The 19,472-nt window shown below is 44.2% G+C and overlaps 1 pseudogene; it reads left to right on the forward strand.

The window, feature by feature from the left end:
* The first annotated feature begins 2,391 nt into the window (after positions 1–2,391).
* LOC133754811 (UDP-galactose translocator-like) lies at positions 2,392–3,587 on the forward strand (annotated as a pseudogene).
* The last annotated feature ends 15,885 nt before the right edge of the window (positions 3,588–19,472 follow it).

Consider the following 19,472-nt stretch of genomic DNA (forward strand, 5'->3'; position numbering starts at 1 on the left):
GACTGCTGACTAGGCTTAAGTTCTGTGATTCCTCCTGATGGTCAGCACCTGTGTCCTTCAGCTCTGCCTCAGCCTAATGGTAGAACAGAGACCTGGGGCTCCCCTGCTCTCTTAAAAACCTACTGTACATTTCCACAGATTCCCCTGATGAAGTTGATTGTGAGGAGCAAAAATTAACAATGGGATTTCTTTCTTTCTTTTTTTTGACAGGCAGAGTTAGTGAGAGTGAGAGACTGAGAGAAAAGTCTTCCTTTTTCCATTGGTTCACCCCCAAGTGGCCGCTCCGGCTAGCATGTTGTGGCCAGTGTGCTGTGCCAATCCTTAAGCCAGGAGCCAGATGCTTCCTCCTGGTCTCCCATGTGGGTGCAGGGCCCAAGCACTTGGGCCATCCTCCACTGCCTTCCCAGGCCACAGCAGAGAGCTGGACTGGAAGAGGAGCAACTGGGACAGAATCTGGTGCCCCGACTGGGACTAGAACCCGGGGTGCTGGTGCCACAGGTGGAGGATTAGCCTAGTGAGCCATGGCACTGTTCAATAATGGGATTTCTTTTTTTCTTTCTTCTTCTTTTTTTTTTTTTGACAGGTAGAGTGGACAGTGAGAGAGAGAGATAGGAGAAAGGTCTTCCTTTGCTGTTGGTTCATCCTCCAATGGCTGCCGTGGCCGGCATGCACACACACACACACTCCTCTCCTGGACAAAAGATTTCCCAGGTACAAAATTAGATAATATTATCAGACTCAGTAGCCTTCTTTGCACCAAGCAAACAGTGTTTTCTGGGTGTGTGTTTATTGGAGGGGAAGACTAGGACCACCTACGAAGTTATTGGGATAAGGCAGGACTTTGTAGGATAAAATACTGAGCTGTTTCCCAAGGCATGCTTCTGTAGGCAGCCCATAAGCAAGTCATCGACAAGTCAAGGTCCATCTCGGCTTGTGGAATTCCTGGGATAAAAAAAGTCACATACTCCCCTGTTGAAGGGGAATGATGAAACAAGAACACTCTGCTAAAATTAACTGTGTTATGACTGTGTTGCAGAAAGCCTGATAAGTTGCTTATGTATGGTGTTATCCTCTGTGTTGCCTTGAGCTATAGCTGGTTATGCATAAATATTGCTGAGACACGGGAATAAACAAGCCTTGTCTTGGCTCCATTCTCTGCACCCTCATCCCTCTTTTCATTCCCATGCCCCCCTTCAGGTTCTGTTTGGTTAGGCTGGCCTGCTCATGCTTCTAAGACTACTGCATTCCTTCTGCAGAGCACATGTTTTATTTCCCATGGCTGCTTTCATGCACATAGGCTAACTTCTACCTTCCTATCTAAAAATATTATTGAAGAACATGAAAGCCTTGGATAGAATACCCTTAGAAACAAAAGCTGAAGGAATTGTCTGATTACATGGGAAAAATTAAACACATTAAGGAATTGTCACTGGAGAAGAAGCTAAGGGTCCTTGTATTCATGCAATAAAGAATTCAGGTGTGAGACAGAGAGCAGTGGAAAGCAAAGTAGCAAAGTTTATTAGGGTTGGGACGTACATAAGAATGGATGGGCACCTCTCCAGACAAAGCAGAGAGAGTGCCTAGTTCACATTTAGGCTGGGGTTTTTAAGGGGCTGAGTCTTGCCTTTCCACCTTTTTGCTGTCTCCTTCTCCAGAACAAAGAACTTTTTGGGTGTAAATACAAAAAATTCCTTTCTGAGTTTCCCACTGAAGTCAGACAGGGGAAGCCTGGCTAGCTTGGCCAAGGGGCTTCTCTCTAGGGTGCCCACCTTAGAGGAAGGATGCTTATCAGGCCAGGTAGAAGGGGCAGGGCCCCCTGGAAGGTTGTCAGGGTCTGAGGGCAGGACTTTGAAGTGCAGATACTGGACAGCACCTGGAATGTTTTTGGGTGACTTTGAAATGTGAATGCTGGACTGCTGTAGATGTCCCTTTCCTTAGGCCCTTGTCACACACATAGGTTAATTTCTGACTTCTTACCTAACAAAAAGACAGAAGAATCAAGTTATCCTATTGAAGTAGGCATAACCTTAGGTTTCTAAATAAAACAGTTTTAATGTCAGGTCACGACAGTCAGAACCAAGGAGGAAGAAATAACTTACAGGAGATGCCTAGAAATTTGACAAAGAAAATCATCAATTAAGTAGAAGCTACTAAAAGGGAAATTGAATTAAAAATAGATTTCAAAATGAAACATTAAGACTTATATATATATATAAAGTATATATGACTTATTACAGATATGTATACATATATACACATATATGTATATATACACATATATGTATCTTATTAACTTTATTGCTTTAGCATGTTGCCCAAATCCATAGTTCTGTCTTTGTACTTATATAACATGAGAAACTCATAGAAATAATTTCCTTCGGAGATGCCAACATGGCAGCGGTTGGGGTTGGCGGTTCCACCGCGGCGGCCGGACCAGGGGCGGTCTCCACGGGGGCGTTGGCAGCTGGGACCGCGAGGGCGGCTCACAGACACCTCAAGTACATATCCCTAGCTGTGCTGGTGGTCCAGAACGCCTCCCTCATCCTCAGCATCCGCTATGCCCGCACGCTGCCTGGGGACCGCTTCTTTGCCACCACCGCTGTGGTCATGGCCGAAGGGCTCAAGGGCCTCACCTGCCTGCTGCTGCTCTTCGCCCAGAAGAGGGGTAATGTGAAACACCTGGTTCTCTTCCTCCACGAGGCTGTCCTGGTGCAGTACGTGGACACGCTCAAGCTTGCGGTGCCCTCCCTCATCTACACTTTGCAGAACAACCTCCAGTACGTTGCCATCTCCAATCTCCCAGCGGCCACTTTCCAGGTGCCGTACCAGCTGAAGATCCTGACCACGGCACTGTTCTCAGTGCTCATGCTGAACCGCAGCCTCTCCCGGCTGCAGCAGGCCTCCCTGCTGCTCCTCTTCACTGGGGTCGCCATTGTCCAGGCACAGCAAGCTGGTGGGGGCGGCCCACGGCCACTGGATCAGAACCCCGGGGCAGGCCTCGCAGCTGTTGTGGCCTCCTGTTTCTCCTCGGCTTTGCAGGCGTCTACTTTGAGAAGATCCTCAAAGGCAGCTCAGGTTCCGTGTGGCTGCGCAACCTGCAGCTGGGCCTCTTCGGCACAGCCCTGGGCCTGGTGGGGCTCTGGTGGGCTGAGGGCACTGCTGTGGCACACCGCGGCTTCTTCTTTGGGTATACACCTGCCGTCTGGGGTGTGGTGCTCAACCAGGCCTTCGGTGGGCTTCTGGTGGCTGTCGTTGTCAAGTATGCTGACAACATCCTCAAGGGCTTTGCCACCTCCCTGTCCATTGTGCTGTCCACTGTTGCCTCCATTCGCCTCTTTGGCTTCCAACTGGACCCATTATTTGCCCTTGGCGCTGGGCTCCTCATCGGTGCCGTCTACCTCTACAGCCTTCCCCGAGGTGCAGCCAAAGCCATAGCTTCTGCCTCCTCCTCTGCCTCTGCGTCCGGGCCCTGCACTCAGCAGCAGCCGCGGGGCAGCCACCGCCGCCGCAGCTGTCTTCCCACCGTGGAGACCTCGTCACGGAGCCCTTTCTACCAAAGTCAGTGCTGGTGAAGTGAGGGCTGGAGGCAGCGGGGGGAAAGAGGGAGTGGGGCTGGGGCGGAGGGTGATGGGCATCTGCAGGACCCAAGTCACCTCCAGGGCCTGGCTCCTCTTGGGTTGGAACACCTTGGTCTTTTCTCCCAGGTCGTTGTGGCTTCCAGAGGGGTTGTGGGACTAGGGCCAGGTATCTGTGAACCCTTCCTGGTAGGCTGAGCCCCCTCCCCTTGGCGGAGGCGGGGCCATGTTTAGAGCTGCCTTCTCTGCCCCAGTCTGGCCTTTTTGAAGGACAGGGTTGGGAATGTTGTCATTCAAGGCCTTTTTTCTCTGTTACCCTCTGCTGGAGGTGTCCTGTGGCCCGTGCCTGGGAGACACCCTCCCAGCAGTCCCTCCACATTTGTAAGGACAAACTGGCCAGAACTTGTGCAGCTCTTTGGTGATGACTAATGCCTATCCTGTGGGGTTCAGTTTCCCATTGTTCGAGGCCTTCTCTCCCTCCCCCCCACCCCTGCCGGATCATATTAGCAGCTCTGGCTTTTGTGTGGCCTTCCCTGACACTGAGCACCTTTTTCGAGTATCCAGGGCATGAGAAAGAGGTGAAAGCTGAGACTTTGACATCAGGTTGTCTGGGGGAGGTCACACAGCAGCAGGGCCACCTTTGTTTTTGTTGTTGTTGTTTTTTTTTTTTTTTAGCAGGTTTGGGATTTGTGGTGTAACGAGGTCATTAACGATCCAGGTAGTGGGGAAAAGTGGGGAGGGGCAGTCCTGGAAGTGACTCACTCACTGAATTAAAGACACTGGCAGCTGCTGGATGCAGGGTTATTTGCGGAAGTCACCCAGAGAGGGCAAATAAAGCTGCCAAGGCATACTCTGGGTACCCCATTGGCTGCAGGAGATACCCTCACTCTGTGGGGGAAGGGGTCTTAGAACCAGAAGACCCATGGAACCCGCCTCCTGCACTGCCCAAAGCTTATTAACCCCTTAACCATGTCCTGGGGGGTGGGGGTATGAGTGCGCGCAGGGGAGATGCCCGGGTTGGCTCCGCTATTTGTAAATATGGCCATTAAATCTTTATTTTTGATTAATTGTTTTGATTTTTTTTGTTTTCTAAGGAACTGTAATGAAAAAAAAAATGTCAGGATACCCAATGCCAAATAAAAATGTTGTATTTATTTAAAAAAAAAAAAAGAAATAATTTCCTTCTAAACTCAGCCAAAGAAACCTCCCACAAAATTATCTGCTATAAATCTGTAACATTCTTATATTCCCTTATATTCCTTAAGTTATTTGTTCTGCTTTGTTCCTCTCTCTCCTTGCCAAACACCAGTTTTATTTCAAGTTAGGACAAAGATCACTTGCATTCTTTGCACAAGGTGTCCAGTGTGTAAGAAATCTTCCTAGTCAAATGAATCAGTTTACAGGTTTTTATTGGGATTCCCCTCCTGGGCAAGGTGCACCAGTTCCAACAGAGTGGGGGCCAGGGAAGTCGCACTTCAGAGGTTGGGAGGGCTCCTTTTATAAATACAGGGCATGGGGGTTGAAGGTTGAGGTGCCTCTGATCCTCATTGGTTGACCTTTAGGTGCATGCGGGACCTTGGCAAGGACTTTTTGTTCCTGGAAGAGTGGGCCTTCTCTCTTGTGGATCCCAAAGCTACCACTTTGTTATTTGGAACACATCTTGGGTGCCAAGACACATTCTCATTCTCATTTTTCCCTTCCCTATCTATTTGTTCCTTAATATGCATTTTGAAATAATCCTCTAAAATAAGAGCAAAGTATTTTAATAAAAGAACATGTAGAATTTCAAATTATTTTAAAGTAGTCTAAAATGGTTTGTCTTATATCAATGATTTATGTAAACCAAAAAGTCCTTTGTCTTTTACAATTTTTAAAAAGCAAACAGTACAGGGGCCGGTGCTGTGGCACAGCAGATTAAAGCCCTGGCCTGAAGCGCTGGCATCCCATATGAGCACCATTTTGAGACCTGGCTGCTCCATTTCTAATCCAGCTCTCTGCCTCAGGGTCAGCTCATATGCAGCAACCACAATATGAGAGCCTCACTCCCTTAGGAAGAGCTGTGCCAAGAGGACTGGGTTGTGGATTTAGTGACCTGTTTCCTAACTGTGGGGAATTACATTATCCAGGAGGAAAAACAAGGGACAGGGGATCCCACAAATCAAGGCTTATCACCCAAATTTCATGCATGAAATCTGGATTCTCCCTGAGAACCTGTGCATCCTAACCACACAATTTGGAAAAATACAGAACTCTAGGGCTGAACCAGTCACAACATTCAGGAATGAAAAGATATCCAGTGTCCCATGCCAGATACCATCCTGCAAGCAGGAGGCAACTAACCCCACAAACTCCCCATATTCCAGATTCCAGGCATCCTTCCGATGGTTTTTGTAGTGAGAGAACTTCACAGATGACAAAGACTGAGCCTCGTGGAACCCCTATAAGCAGCAGTCTGGAGAAGCTGTATTTAGCAGCATGAAGAAAAAGACCCCATGTTGCTCTTCATTGTTGATCCAGTGTGTCTGATTGGACAGTTTGCTGAGCCAGTGAGAAGGCATCATGTCAGAGAAGATGCAGCCAATCAGAGTCACACCTACTAGATTTCTGTGAGGGGTGGGGAGAAGGGGTGCCATTCATCCAGGCTGTGGCTGATGGGGGTAGTGAGGGCTGAGTCTTGGGCTCAGGTCTGGAGGAGCTCACCCCCCTGGGGCCTCGCTCTCCTAAGAGCAGGGGCTGTTGTCACCTTCCTGATGACTCAACCTCATGAGATTGGGGATCTCTCCCACCCCCCAATGTCTGTGATTCTGCTGGGATCTTATGACCTGGAGCTTCCAATAAACTCCTTTACAAGAGATGAAATTTACTCAAAATTTAATGAATTCTGAGCTTTTCATTTTCTTCATGTTTTTGACTTAGTTTTGTCTTAGGTCATTTTGCTTTTTTAATGATTTCAAAAATATTTAAAGATACTCTATAGAAGTTTTCTAGTCTGTATTTTGTCCTTTAAAATGGCTTTCTATTTTTTCCTGCTGCTACACGGAAAGCCACTTGATATATATTGATCTTATACTCACTAATATCACTTAATTCTCTTGTCGGTTTATAGTTTGCTTTGGATTACCTCTGTAGATTGTAGAGTCCACCACATATATTGAAAATTTTGTTGTTTAATTGGGTGTAGAAGGGACATTCCTCAAGACAATCAAGGCAATTTATGAAAAAGCCACAGGCAGCATCATAGCGAATGGGGAAAGGTTGGAAGCATTTCCACTTGTGAGAGGCCAGAGCCATGCCATGACAGGCTTCTCACAAGACAAAAAAACTGACTAGGCCCAGGATGCCCCTGGTATGAGAAGATGAAACCTGACACCGGGCAGTCCTTGGTCCTGTCCACAGGACCAGTTGGAGGCAACCAATAAGGTGGGCCATCCTCGCTCCTGCAGGGCCAGGGGAAGGAAGGAATGCAGATGTAATATTTGTTTGCCTGGGAACTATAAAAACCCTGAGAACAGAGAAGGGGGTCTTGGTCTCCCAGCACTGCATTGCATGGGAGGCTGGGGCCCCAGCATGCTGGAGCTACAAATAAAGTCCCTTCATTCTTTGCATTACAGTGAGTCTCACTTGTTCTTTCTATCTGGGCAATCTGGAACACAACACACTGAGATCTGGTTCCAGACAGCAATGCCCACTCTCTCCATTGCTATTCAATATAGTACTGGAAGTTTTTGCCAGAGCCATTTGGCAAGAAAAAGAAATTACAGGGATACAAATTGGGAAGGAAGAACTCAAACTGTCCCTCTTTGCAGACAATATGATTCTTTATTTAGGGGATCCAGAGAACTCCACTAAGAGACTATTTGGAACTCATAGAAGAGTTTGGCAAAGTAGCAGGATATAAAATCAGTGCAAAATATCAACAGCCTTTGTATACACAGGCAATGCCATGGCTGTGAAAGAACTTCTAAGATCAATACTATTCACAATAGCCACAAAAACAATCAAATACCTTGAAATAAACTTAACCACGGATGTCAAAGATCTCTAGGATGAGAATTACAAAACTTTAAAGAAAGAAATAGAAGAGGATACCAAAAAAATGAAAAAAATCTTCCATGTTCATGGATTAGAAGAATCAATATCTTCAAAATGTCCATTCTCCCAAAAGCGATTTATACATTCAATATGATGCCAATCAAAATACCAAAGACATTGTTCTCAGATCTGGAAAAAAATGATGCTGAAATTTATATGGAGGCACAGGATACCTCGAATAGCTAAAGCAATCTTGTACACAAAAACAGAGCTGGAGGCATCACAATACCAGATTTCAGGACATACTACAGGGCAGTGGTAATCAAAACAGCATGGTACTGGTACAGAAACACATGGATAAACCAGTGGAACAGAATAGAAACAGCAGAAATCAATCCAAACATGTGCAGCCAACTTATATTTGATCAAGGAGCTAAAACCAATTCCTGGAACAAGGACAGTTTGTTCAACAAATTGTGCTAGGAAAACTGGATTTCCACATGCAGAAGTATGAAGTAAAACCCCTACCTTACACCTTACACAAAAATCCACTCAACTTAGATTAAAGATCTAAGCTTACTACCCGATACCATCAAATTATTAGAGAACATGGGAGGCACAGGCAGACTTCTTGGGAAAAACCCTAGAGGCACAGGTAGTCAATGCTAAAGTTAACAATTGGGATTACAGCAAATTGAGAAGTTTCTGTACTGCAAAAGAAACAGTCAGAAAATTAAAGAGGCAACCAACAGAATGGGAAAAAATGTTTGCAAATTACACAACTGATAAAGGATTAATAACCAGAATCTATAAAGAGATCAAAAAACTCCACAACAACAAAACAAACAACCAACTTAAGAGATGGGCCAAGGACCTAAACAGACATTTTTCAAAAGAGGAAATCCAAATGGCCAACAAACACATGAAAAGATGTTCAGGATCACTAGCCATCAGGGAAATGCAAATCAAAACCACAATGAGGTTTCTTTTTGCCCCAGTTAGAAAGGCTTTCATACAGACATCAATGAACAACAGATGCTGGTGAGGATGTGGGGGAAAAGGCACACTAATCTATGGTTGGTGGGAATGCAAACTGGTAAAGCCATTAGTAAGACAGTTTGGAGATTCCTCAGAAATCTGAATATAGCCCTACCACATGACCCAGCCATCCCACTTGGAATTTACCCAAGGGAAATTAAATTGGTAAATAAAAGAGCTATCTGTACCTCAGTATTTATTGCAGCTCAATTCACAATAGCTAAGACATGGAATCAACCTAAATGCCCATCAGCAGAAGACTGGATAAAGAAATTATGGGATATGCACTCTATAGAATACTACACAGCAATTAACAAAAATCTGGTCATTTGCAAAAAAAAAATGGAGGAATCTGGAAAACACCATGGTGAGTAAAATAAGCCAGTCCCAAAGGGACAAATTTCATATGTTCTCCCTGATCTGTGACAACTAACTGAGCACCTAAAAGGAAGCCTGTAGAAGTGAAACTGACACGATGAGAAACAATGACTTGATAAGCCCTTGTCCTGACTGTTGAGGAATAGCTTACTATTTTATTCTTTTTAGTATTTCATTTTTCTACTTAATACCATGATTGAACTCTTTAATTAACATAGGTGTTTAAATTCAACTGAAAATTGATCCCTGTTAAAAACAAGAGTGGGAATAAGAGAGGGAGGAGAGGTACAGTTTGGCACATGCTCACTCAGACTTACCCCTAATGGTAGAGCTAGAAACATGCCATGGGGCTCCAAATCCCATTAAATTGGCAGGTACCAATGCCATCTTACTAGTCAAAATGATCAGTTTAAGTTCATAATTGATCATAAAGATAGGATTAATTGTCAAAGGGATCACATAAATAAGATCAGTGCCTGCTAATAATAATTGAAAAAATTAAAAAGGAGAGAATGATCCAACATGGGAAGCAGGATACACAGCAGACTCATAGAATCACAAATGCCCTAAACAGCACTCTGTCCTCAGAATCAGCCCTTAAGTCATTCAGATCTGGCTAAAAAGCCCATGAGAGTTTCTCAGGCATGGAAAGCCAAGAGACTGTGGCAAAAAATGACCTAAATGAAAGATCTCTGTGAGTGAGATTCCTGTGAAAAGAAGGGACCATCAAAAAAGGAGGTACCATTCTCTGAAGGGAGGAGGAAACTTCCACTTTGATTATAGCCTTGTCTAAATAAGGTCAGAGTTTGTGAACTCAAGAGATTTCCATAGCCTTTGCAGCTCATGACAAGAGGCTCGGGTGATAACTGACATCATAAATAAGAGTGCCAATTGTTAAATCAACAATAGGAGTCACCCTGCACTTACTTCCCATGTAAGATCTGTGTCCTTAATGTTTTGTACTATGTGAATTAATGGTAAAACTAGTATTCAAACAATACTTTACACTTTGTGTGTCTGTGCAGGTGCAATCTGTTGAAATCTTTCCTTAGTATATACTAAGTTGACCTTCTGTATATAAAGATAATTAAAAATGAATCTTAATGAAGAATGGGATGGGAGAAGGAGTAGGAGATGGGATGTTTTGCAGGTGGGAGGGTGGTTATGGGGAGAAAAACTGCTATAATCCAAAAGTTGTATTTTCAAAATTTGTATTTATTAAATAAAATTTTTCTAAAAACAAAATAAAATTTTGTGGTTTAAAATTTGATCCATTTATCTAATGCTTCCATTTTGTTGTTTCCTTTTCCTGACTGTACTTCTAGTACAATGTTGCAGAAATAGAATGGAAGGAGGTAGCTTTGTCAGGGCAAACTCCCAGGAAAAGAGCTTTCATTGTCTTATCTTAATGATACTGGTTGTTATAGGCTACTCAAAGACAATTTTAATTATAATAAAAAATTCTGATATTTTACTTCTCTGCTAACAATTTCTTTAAAGCTTAGATGCTGAATTTAATCAAATGCTTTCTAGCATTAAGCTTAAATATTTATGCATTTTATTCTTTTATTTTTAATGATTTATTTGAAAGGTATACTGATAGAGAACTTTCATCCATTGGTTCACATCTCATATGATGACAACAACCAAGCTGGACTTAGCTGAAGCCATCAGACAGGAATACTAACTGGATCTCACACATGAGTGTCAGAGACTCAAGTATTTGGGCCATTTTCTGCTGCTTTCCCAGGTGGAACAGCAGGGAACTGGGCAAAATGTCAATCATTCAGAATTTAATCTAGCACTGTGATATGGGACTCCAGCATCACAGCTGGTGGGTTAACCCACTGTGCCACAAAGGTAGCCATTGATTTTGAGTGTTTTTCTTTTTCTTGTTTTTTTTTTTTTTTTTTAGGCAGTAGCTTGATGTACTATATATATACATACATACATATATATATTTGAAAGGCAGAGTTACAAACATACACACACACACACACAGAATCTATCAGTGATGGCTAGGTCTGGGACAGATTATAGCAGGAGGCTTGAACTCCATCTGGGTCTTCCACAAGGGTGCAGAGGCCCAAAGCTTTGTGTCATCTTTCACTGCATTCTTAGGCCTATTAGCAGGGAACTAGATCAGAAGTGCAGAAGGGGCTGGCGCTGTGGTGTAGCAGGTAAAACCACCACCTACAGTGCCAGCATCCCATATGGATGCCAGTTTGAGTCCCGGTTGCTCCACTTCTGATCCCGCTCTCTGACTGGGAAAGCAGTAGAAGATGGCCCAAGTCATCAGGCAGCTAGCCTTTAGTGGGAGATCCAGAGAGAGTTCCTAGCTCCTGGCTTCGGATCAGCTCAGCTCCATCCATTACAGCCATCTGGAGAGTGAATCAATGGTTGGAAGACCTCTTTTTCTCTCTGTTTCTGCCTCTCTGTATTTCTGCCTTTCAAATAAGTAAATAAATCTTTAAAAAAAAGAAAGAAGTGTAGCAGTTAGTACATGAAGCAGTCCCTATATAGGATGTCATCATTGCAGACAGTGGACCTGAGACATTTTTAATAACTGTAATGCTTGATATCTTGGGGATATTTGAATAGGTAAGCACACACATAAATGGCATACATCCCAGGGTTCATCCTTACCTTTTGGGTAGGGCTAAACATCAATGGCTCCTCAGCACTCCAATTCAGAACCACTCTCAGAGGGCTTATACACTGCACTGATGAGTAAACTTGCTTTGGGTGTTCCACAAAGAGAAAGTACTGAAATGTGTCAACTGGACTCTCTAGGGAGCAATAGTGATGTGCAGTGAAACTCCAAATCCAGTGAATTGTTGGCACCTGTCTGTTGGGTCTTGCGCCTACTCATATGGGTTAAGGGAGCCACAGGAAGGCTGTAAAGACTGCAGCTGACAAACCTGTCATTTGGAGGTTCAGAAAAGGGAGCAGCAGCATCTTTCTGTAACTTGGGGTCCCAGCAGGGAAATCTTGTGATGTTTCCTCCCAGTAGCACAGAGGCTGCTTCTCTCCTCTGGAGTCAGGCCCCAGATTTCAGGTCTCTACAAAATTTAAATGTTCTTTTGCACCCCCAGCCAGTGCTGAAGTCTTCTATGACCCCTTGCTAGCTGACAGCTGCTGTCATCTCAGCATCCCTTGTGACCTGGAGGATGGATGGTCTTTTGTGGCAACAGTGTCCTGTTCAGAAACTCAATCTCAGAGGAAACAGGTTTGGAGGGGTGGTGACTCGGTTTCAGAATATGAGGGACACTCGTAACATGTTGAGGTACTGTAGAGTCTGACACATACAAACCCCTTGACAAACACTTGCCATCCCAGAACACTCTCAAAACATTGGGGGGAGGACACTGTTGTGGCATAGTGGCTTAAGCCACTTTCAGTGATTCTAGCATCCCATGTGGGTGCCAGTTTGAGACTTGGCTGCTCCATTTCTGATCCATTTCAATACTAGTGTGCCTTGGAAAGCATCAGAAGATGGCCAGGGGCCAGTGCTGTGGCATAGCAGGTGAAGCTGTAGTGCTGGCATCCCACATAGGCACCAGTTTGAGTCCTGGAAGCTCCACTTCTGATCCAGCTCTTTGCTATGGCCCAGAAAAGCAGTGGGAAAATGACCTAAGTCCTTGGGCTCCTGCACCCACATGGGAAGACCTGCAGGAAGCTCCTGGCTCCTGGCTTCAGATGGGTGCAGCTCCAGCCATTGTGGCCAACTGGGGAGTGAACCAGTGGATAGAAGACATTTCTCTCTCTCTCTGCCTCTCCTTTTCTCTCTGTGTAACCCTGACTTCCAACTAAGCAAAATAAGTCTTAAAAAAAAAAGATGGCCCAAGGACTTGGGCCCCTGCCTGCCATGTGGGAGACCTGAATGAAGCTCCTGGCTTCTGGCTTCAGCTTAGCCCATCCCTGGATATTGCAGGCATTTGTGGAGTGAACCAGTGGAAGAAAGGTCTCTCTCTCTCTGTCTGTCTCTCTCTTCTCTCTCTCTGCAGCTCTATTTCAAATAAATAGATTTTTAAAAAGACTTAGAAAAAACCTACCAAACATTCTACATGCTGGGCACAGGATCAGTTCCCAGTGTCTGGGTCCCCGTTCATTGTAGTGTTGTTATCACACCATTGCATTCATTGGCTAGATGATTTCACAGACACAACCAGGAAGATACTCAAAGATTTATTTTTTAAAAATAGATTTATTTATTTATTTGAAAGGCAAAAGGCCTGGCTTTGAGGGGTAATGGGTAAAGTTATCACCTGTGATGCTGACATCTTATATGTTTATGTTCTGGCTGCTTCATTTCCAGTCCAGCTCCCTGCTAATGGCCTGGGAAAGAGAGCAACAGAGAATGGCACAAGTGTTTGAGCTCCAGCCACTCGCATGGAGACTGTAAGAATCCCCTGACTCATGGCTTTAGCCTGAACCAGCACCAGCCATTGTAGCCATCTGGAGGGAGTAAAGAAGCAGATATAAGATTTCTCCCTCTGTCTCTGTCTCTTCCTCTCTCTGTGTAACTCTGACTTTCAAAAGAAACAAATAAATCTTTAACATATAGAAGGCTGAGTGACAGGGAAGGAGAAAGATAGATAGTTGAAAGAGAGAGAGAGAGATCTTCCATCTATTGGTCTACTCTCCAAATGGCCACAATAGCTGAAGATGAACCAGAACAAATCCAGGAGCCGGGAACTCCATTCAGGTCTCCCATGTGGGTGAAGGGGCCCAAGCACTTGGGTGATGACTCCACTGCTTTCCAACATGTATTTATAGGGTGTTGGATTGGAAGAGGAGCAGTAAGGACTCAAATGAATGCTCATACAAGATGGTGGCATGGCAGGTTGAGGCCTAATATTTGCACCATTGTGCTGGCCCTGACTTTCACAGATTTCTATTGGTCATGATGGATGTCACATAGAATGCTTGTTTTCTTGGAAATAAGCAGTTAGACAGTCACTCCAGAGACACCATGCTAATCTGTCATACAGATATAGATGTACTAGAAATCTCACATCAAATATGCCCACTGTCACAGAATTTCAGACAACAGTAACATTTACTATGACACTACAATGGATGTTAAGCAATTTAGAGTTTAAACCAAACTTTGAAAAGTTGATGAATGTTGGTGAAGAATGAAGACCTGGATAGTAGAAATTCCTGTAATTTTAGTATTTGTCTAAGAAAGATACATGCTTTCAACAGCTTGAATTAGAGCAACTCCTTTAGTCTTTTTTTTTTTTTTTGACAGGCAGAGTGGACAGTGAGAGAGAGAAACAGAGAGAAAAGTCTTCCTTTTGCCATTGGTTCACCCTCCAATGGCCACCGCCGCTGGCGCACTGCGACCTGCGCACCACGCTGTTCCAAAGGCAGGAGCCAGGTGCTTATCCTGGTCTCCCATGGGGTGCAGGACCCAAGCATTTGGACCATCCTCCACTGCACTCCTGGGCCATAGCAGAGAGCTGGCCTAGAAGAGGGGCAGCCGGGACAGAATCCGGCACACCAACCAGGACTAGAACCCGGTGTGCCGGTGCTGCAAGGTGGAGGATTAGCCTGTTGAGCCACAGTGCCAGCCCTCCCTTAGTCTTATCTTTCTGTTGAAAGGATTCTGGGATGCAACAGTGACATCACTGCTGAGAGTCTGCAATATACTTAGATTCTTGATCCACAAATCTGCACATCTCAGCTGAATGGTGTGTGACTTGTCTGTGGGCTTTTTGTTGGGTCAGTCCATGTTGGGCTGTTTTGTGGCACTGGAGCTTACCCATGTCATGCAAAAGCTGGAAGTGATAAGTGATATCACATGGAGGCTGCTAAGGTGGCATGTGTGGCACTTTTCCTGCACCAAGCCAAAAGCCTATGCCCTCATTTACACAATGAGGAGAGTTAGAGACGGTGGGAGGATGTTAATAGGTGAGGAAACAAGAGCCTTTGGAACAGACAATCCAGAGAGGGGAGCACAAGGAGACTAATACACCAAAGATCCTGAGACACTGGAACATCTAGAAGAAAAGTCAACCAAAGAAACAACCTGAGATGTGTTAAATATCCTCCAGGAACAAGTCTGAGTGAAACCTACATTTGTTCTCAGGAAAATAAACTTTTCTCTGCCTTCTACTGCAGTTTAGTTCACAGGTTCCAATGCAAAAATGGAATAGGAAATAATCATCAAGAATATAAACATAAAACTCAGTTGCTGGGACTGGCATTGTGGCACAGCACATTAAACTATCACTTATGATGCCTGCATCCCCTATCAGAGTGCCAACTTGAATCCTATGCCTAGGAATTAGCAGATAATGGCTCGATTGCTTGATTCCTTGCCACCCACATGAAATACTCAGATGGGGTTCCTGACTGCTAGCTTCAGTCTGGCCCAGGCCCAACTGTTGCAGCCATTTAGGGGAGGGAACCAGTGAATTGAAGTCTCTCTCTCTCTCTCTTTCTCTCTCTCTGCACTCCTCCTTCATGTCTGTGAATCTCCTTCCCTGTCACTCTGCCTTTCAGCAAAATAAAATCTCCCGTCATGATCAAGCATTTGGGGATACTACACTTTAGGAGGAAATGGATTGATTTGTTCAGAGTGCTCAAAGCAGCTCTTTTATATCCCACACTTATGTTATTATGGCATCAGTGTGTTTTATTCATTTTTTCGTATCTAGTCTGTGACCTATTAAAAAGCAGCCTTTCTGATTGTGTCTTTTTGCTGCTCCATCCCAAATACTTAGAATAGTGTCTAGTGCCTGACATGTAAAGAACATTTGTTGAATGAGCAAACTGAGCTATTTACTAAGTGTTATGGGGGAGCTCATGTATAATCAATCCATTTATAAAATAAAGCTCAGCAGACTATGGAATGTTTATATTATATATAAAATATATATGACTTTGCAGTCTGCCTTTGAACTTGGTCATAAGCATCAGCATCCTGGTCTCCTTAATTTGTTGTGGGCAGTAAGAAGATTTCTGTCCGCTCTGTTTAAAGATCTCCATGGTTCTCAGTGTTCAAAGAGCTTTTCTGCTGTTGACCTTCCATGTCCACCTGGTTTCTCTTTGTACCCAAGCATGGACATGAGGATTGTGATTGTTGATATGGATCCCAGCTCAAAACTCAAAATAGGGGCTGGTGCTGTGGTGTAGTGGGTAAAGCCACCACCTACACTGCTGGCTTTCCATATGGGTACCGGTTTGAGTCCCGGCTGCTCCACTTCTGATCTAACTCTCTGCTGTGGCCTGAGAAAGCAGCAGAAGTTAGCACAAGTTCTTGGACCCCTTCACCCATGTGGGAAATCTGGAAGAAGCTCCTGGCTCCTGGCTCCGTATTGGCTCAGCTCCGGCCATTGTGGCCATTTGGGGAATGACCAGCAGATGGAAGACCTGACTTTCTGCCTCTCCTTCTTTCTCAGTGTAACTCTGCCTTTCAAATAAATAAATAAATCTTTAAAAAAAAACCTCAAAATATACTCACTAAAATATTTTTTATTTCCTTTTTCATTTCACTTCAAGCCAATGGCAGTTTGACTGTGGATTGAGATCCACATATGTGTGACTTTTCCAGTTTTTTTTCAAATAGATTTCTATTTTTATTCTATTGGGTTAGGAAAGACAATGGTATGACTTCAATTTTCTAAAAATTGTTGACACATTTTTTTCTGAATTAGATGATCTCACCTGGAGAATTTTTGACAGCTGTTGAGAAGAACACACGTTCTGCTGCTGTCGGGTAGAATGCTCTCTGGGTAACTGTTAGGAAAAATTGATTTACAGTGTTCACATCTACCACTCTATTGATTTCCCACCTAGATATTCTCTTTTATTTTGTAAGTGATGTATCGGCCTCTTCTGTTTGTTCCATTGCTGTTTATTCCTTCAGAGCTGTCAACATTTGCTTTACATATTGTAGTGCTCTGTGGTTGAGTATACATGTTGTTCAACCTAGGAAAGTACACAGGTGAGCAACTCAATATCAAGAATAATATGGGAACAAAATGAGGAATTCAAAATATACATAGAACCTTGAAGAAGAATCAATAAATTTTCAAGATGTAGAAAATGATGAATAAAAAGAAAAAACTTCTATTCCAAGGAAACACAACAGAAGAAATATTTTGTTATACAGAAATGGGGTTGGGCTTGTATGATACTCAAGCTCTGATGCTTTTCCCTGGCACAAATCCATGTCTTCTACTGAGAGCATCATCCCAGGATTTCTTCAGGGAGTGATCCATCCCACCTGTCAGTGCAAGTGGTAAGTGAGGATAGAACTAGCTCCTGCTGCAGGGGCAAGGGTCATGCTTGTTCTTCCTGCTGTGGCATTGTTGGTGCATGAGGAGTTGGGGCTCAAGTGTGCACATTTTATGAGGAAATGCACAGGCCCCAGGATTTAGCCCTGGCTGTGAACAAATGGTCTCTCTGTTCAGCACAAGGCACACCTGCTTCCACCTAGTGTAAGATGCCAGGGGTGACCAAATTATGTTTCTCTCAAACACAGCCAGGAGGGAGGGGAGCCAGGCCTCACTCACATTAAGCATGGCTTCTGCTCTTTGTCATCAGTGTCTTTAGTGATGGAAGATGGCATCTGCTGATTCCTATTAAAAAAATCAACATAGCAGCTCATCAAAATGGAATCAGAAAGGTTGTGGAAATGGGCAAATATAAGAGATTGCACAAAATTAGTAAGTATTAACTGCACTTCTGAGAAAGCATAACATAACTTTTATGAGATGTGTATTTGACTTTTTTCACATCAACAGTTTTTTTTTTTTGTTTTGCTTTAGAGATTTGTTTTGTTTATTTCAAACATAAAGTTAGAGAGGTAGAGACAGAGAGATCTTCCATCCACTGGTTCACTCCCCAAATGGCCACAATGGCCTGAGCTGGGCCAATATGAAGCCAAGAGACAGGGGTTTCTTCCAGGTTCCCCATGTGTGTGCCGGGGCCAAGTACTTGAGACATTTCCCACTGCTTTCCCAGGCACATTAGTGAAGAGTTGCATGGAAAGTGGAGCACCCAAGACTCAAACCAGCAGCCATATAAGATGTAGGCATCACAGGCTGGAGCTGTGCCATAGCTCCAGCCCCTATTTGAACACTTTTTAAATGTACTGTTAGTGTGGTACTGACAAAACAAAATATAGCTGATGAATTTTATCATTTAAGCATTTCTAAGTGTATGTTGAGTAGTGTTGAGTATAAGCATTGCTGTGTGACCAATATTCAGAACTGTTTTTCCTTATGAGAGTGAAACTCTGCCCAATGAATGAAAATTTCCTATAATTCCACTATCCCTAACTCCCAGTAACTGCCATTCTACTTGCCATTGCCCAGGCTACAGAGTCTTTAGGAGGGACAGTGATTTTTCAGGGTCACATAACAGCATTTAGAGAGAACCATGTTGGAACTCAGTTCTGTCTCTGCAAAGCTGGGTCCTGATTGTACCCAGCACTCCCTGGGGTTTTTGGATTCAGCTATGTGATTATGGACATGGCATGAGGCAGAAGGAGTATGAGACTTTGGAGAGTCTTTTCTGCTGGGGAATCCCATGAAATAGGATCCCAAGAAATGAAATCAATTTCTTGATGAAAGTCAACAATAGAACCTGGAACTCATTGTGTCAAGCTTTCTTTGCTGAAGCCCCACTGGAGAAAGCCATCTGTTCTGCTGCTCTGTCCTGACTTTCCAGGTGCCCAGACTCAAGAAAACCTGCAGATATTGGCTCAGCTCTCACTATTGATAACCCAGACATTTGTGCAGGAAGGACCCCATGGTGACATGGGTTGTCCCAAAGAAGGAAACTCTAGGCAAGGTCACCACGCTGATCCCACTTGGGCATTGCAACACTACTTCCCCTTTTGTGGGTATTTTTTGGGAGCCTCATGTAGGCTGTCCTGTCTCATATAGGAACAATTTATTGGAAGAGTTAAAATCTGGGTCAGCCTGTTAGGTCTACACTCTAGGTCATGGCAGACAGAATGGGAAGAAGAATGATGTGATGGTGCTCATCTTTTATGTGAATCGTAAGCTAGAGAAATGTTCAGATAGAAATATGTGCTTGACCTTGCTAACAGAAAATTACACGGAACAGAAGCAGTATTGATAGCCAGATGGGGTTATGATACCACCAGACCTACGTTTAGGACCATTGCACAGGGGCCGGCACTGTGGCACAGCGGGTTAACACCCTGGCTGTGAAGTGCTGGCATCCCATATGGATGCCGGTTTGAGTCTCAGCTGCTCAATTTCTCATCCAGCTCTCTGCTATGGCCTGGGAAAGCAGTAGAAGATGGCCAAAGTCCTTGGGCCCCTGCACCCATGTGGGAGACCTGGAGGAAGCTCCTGGCTCATGGCTTTGGATCGGTGCTGCTCTGGCCATTGGGGCCAATTGGGGAGTGAACCATCAGATGAAAGACCTCTCTTTCCCTCTCTGCTTCTCCTTTCTCTGTGT

Source organism: Lepus europaeus, unplaced genomic scaffold (assembly GCF_033115175.1).
Source record: "Lepus europaeus isolate LE1 unplaced genomic scaffold, mLepTim1.pri SCAFFOLD_29, whole genome shotgun sequence".
Classification (NCBI taxonomy): domain Eukaryota; kingdom Metazoa; phylum Chordata; class Mammalia; order Lagomorpha; family Leporidae; genus Lepus; species Lepus europaeus.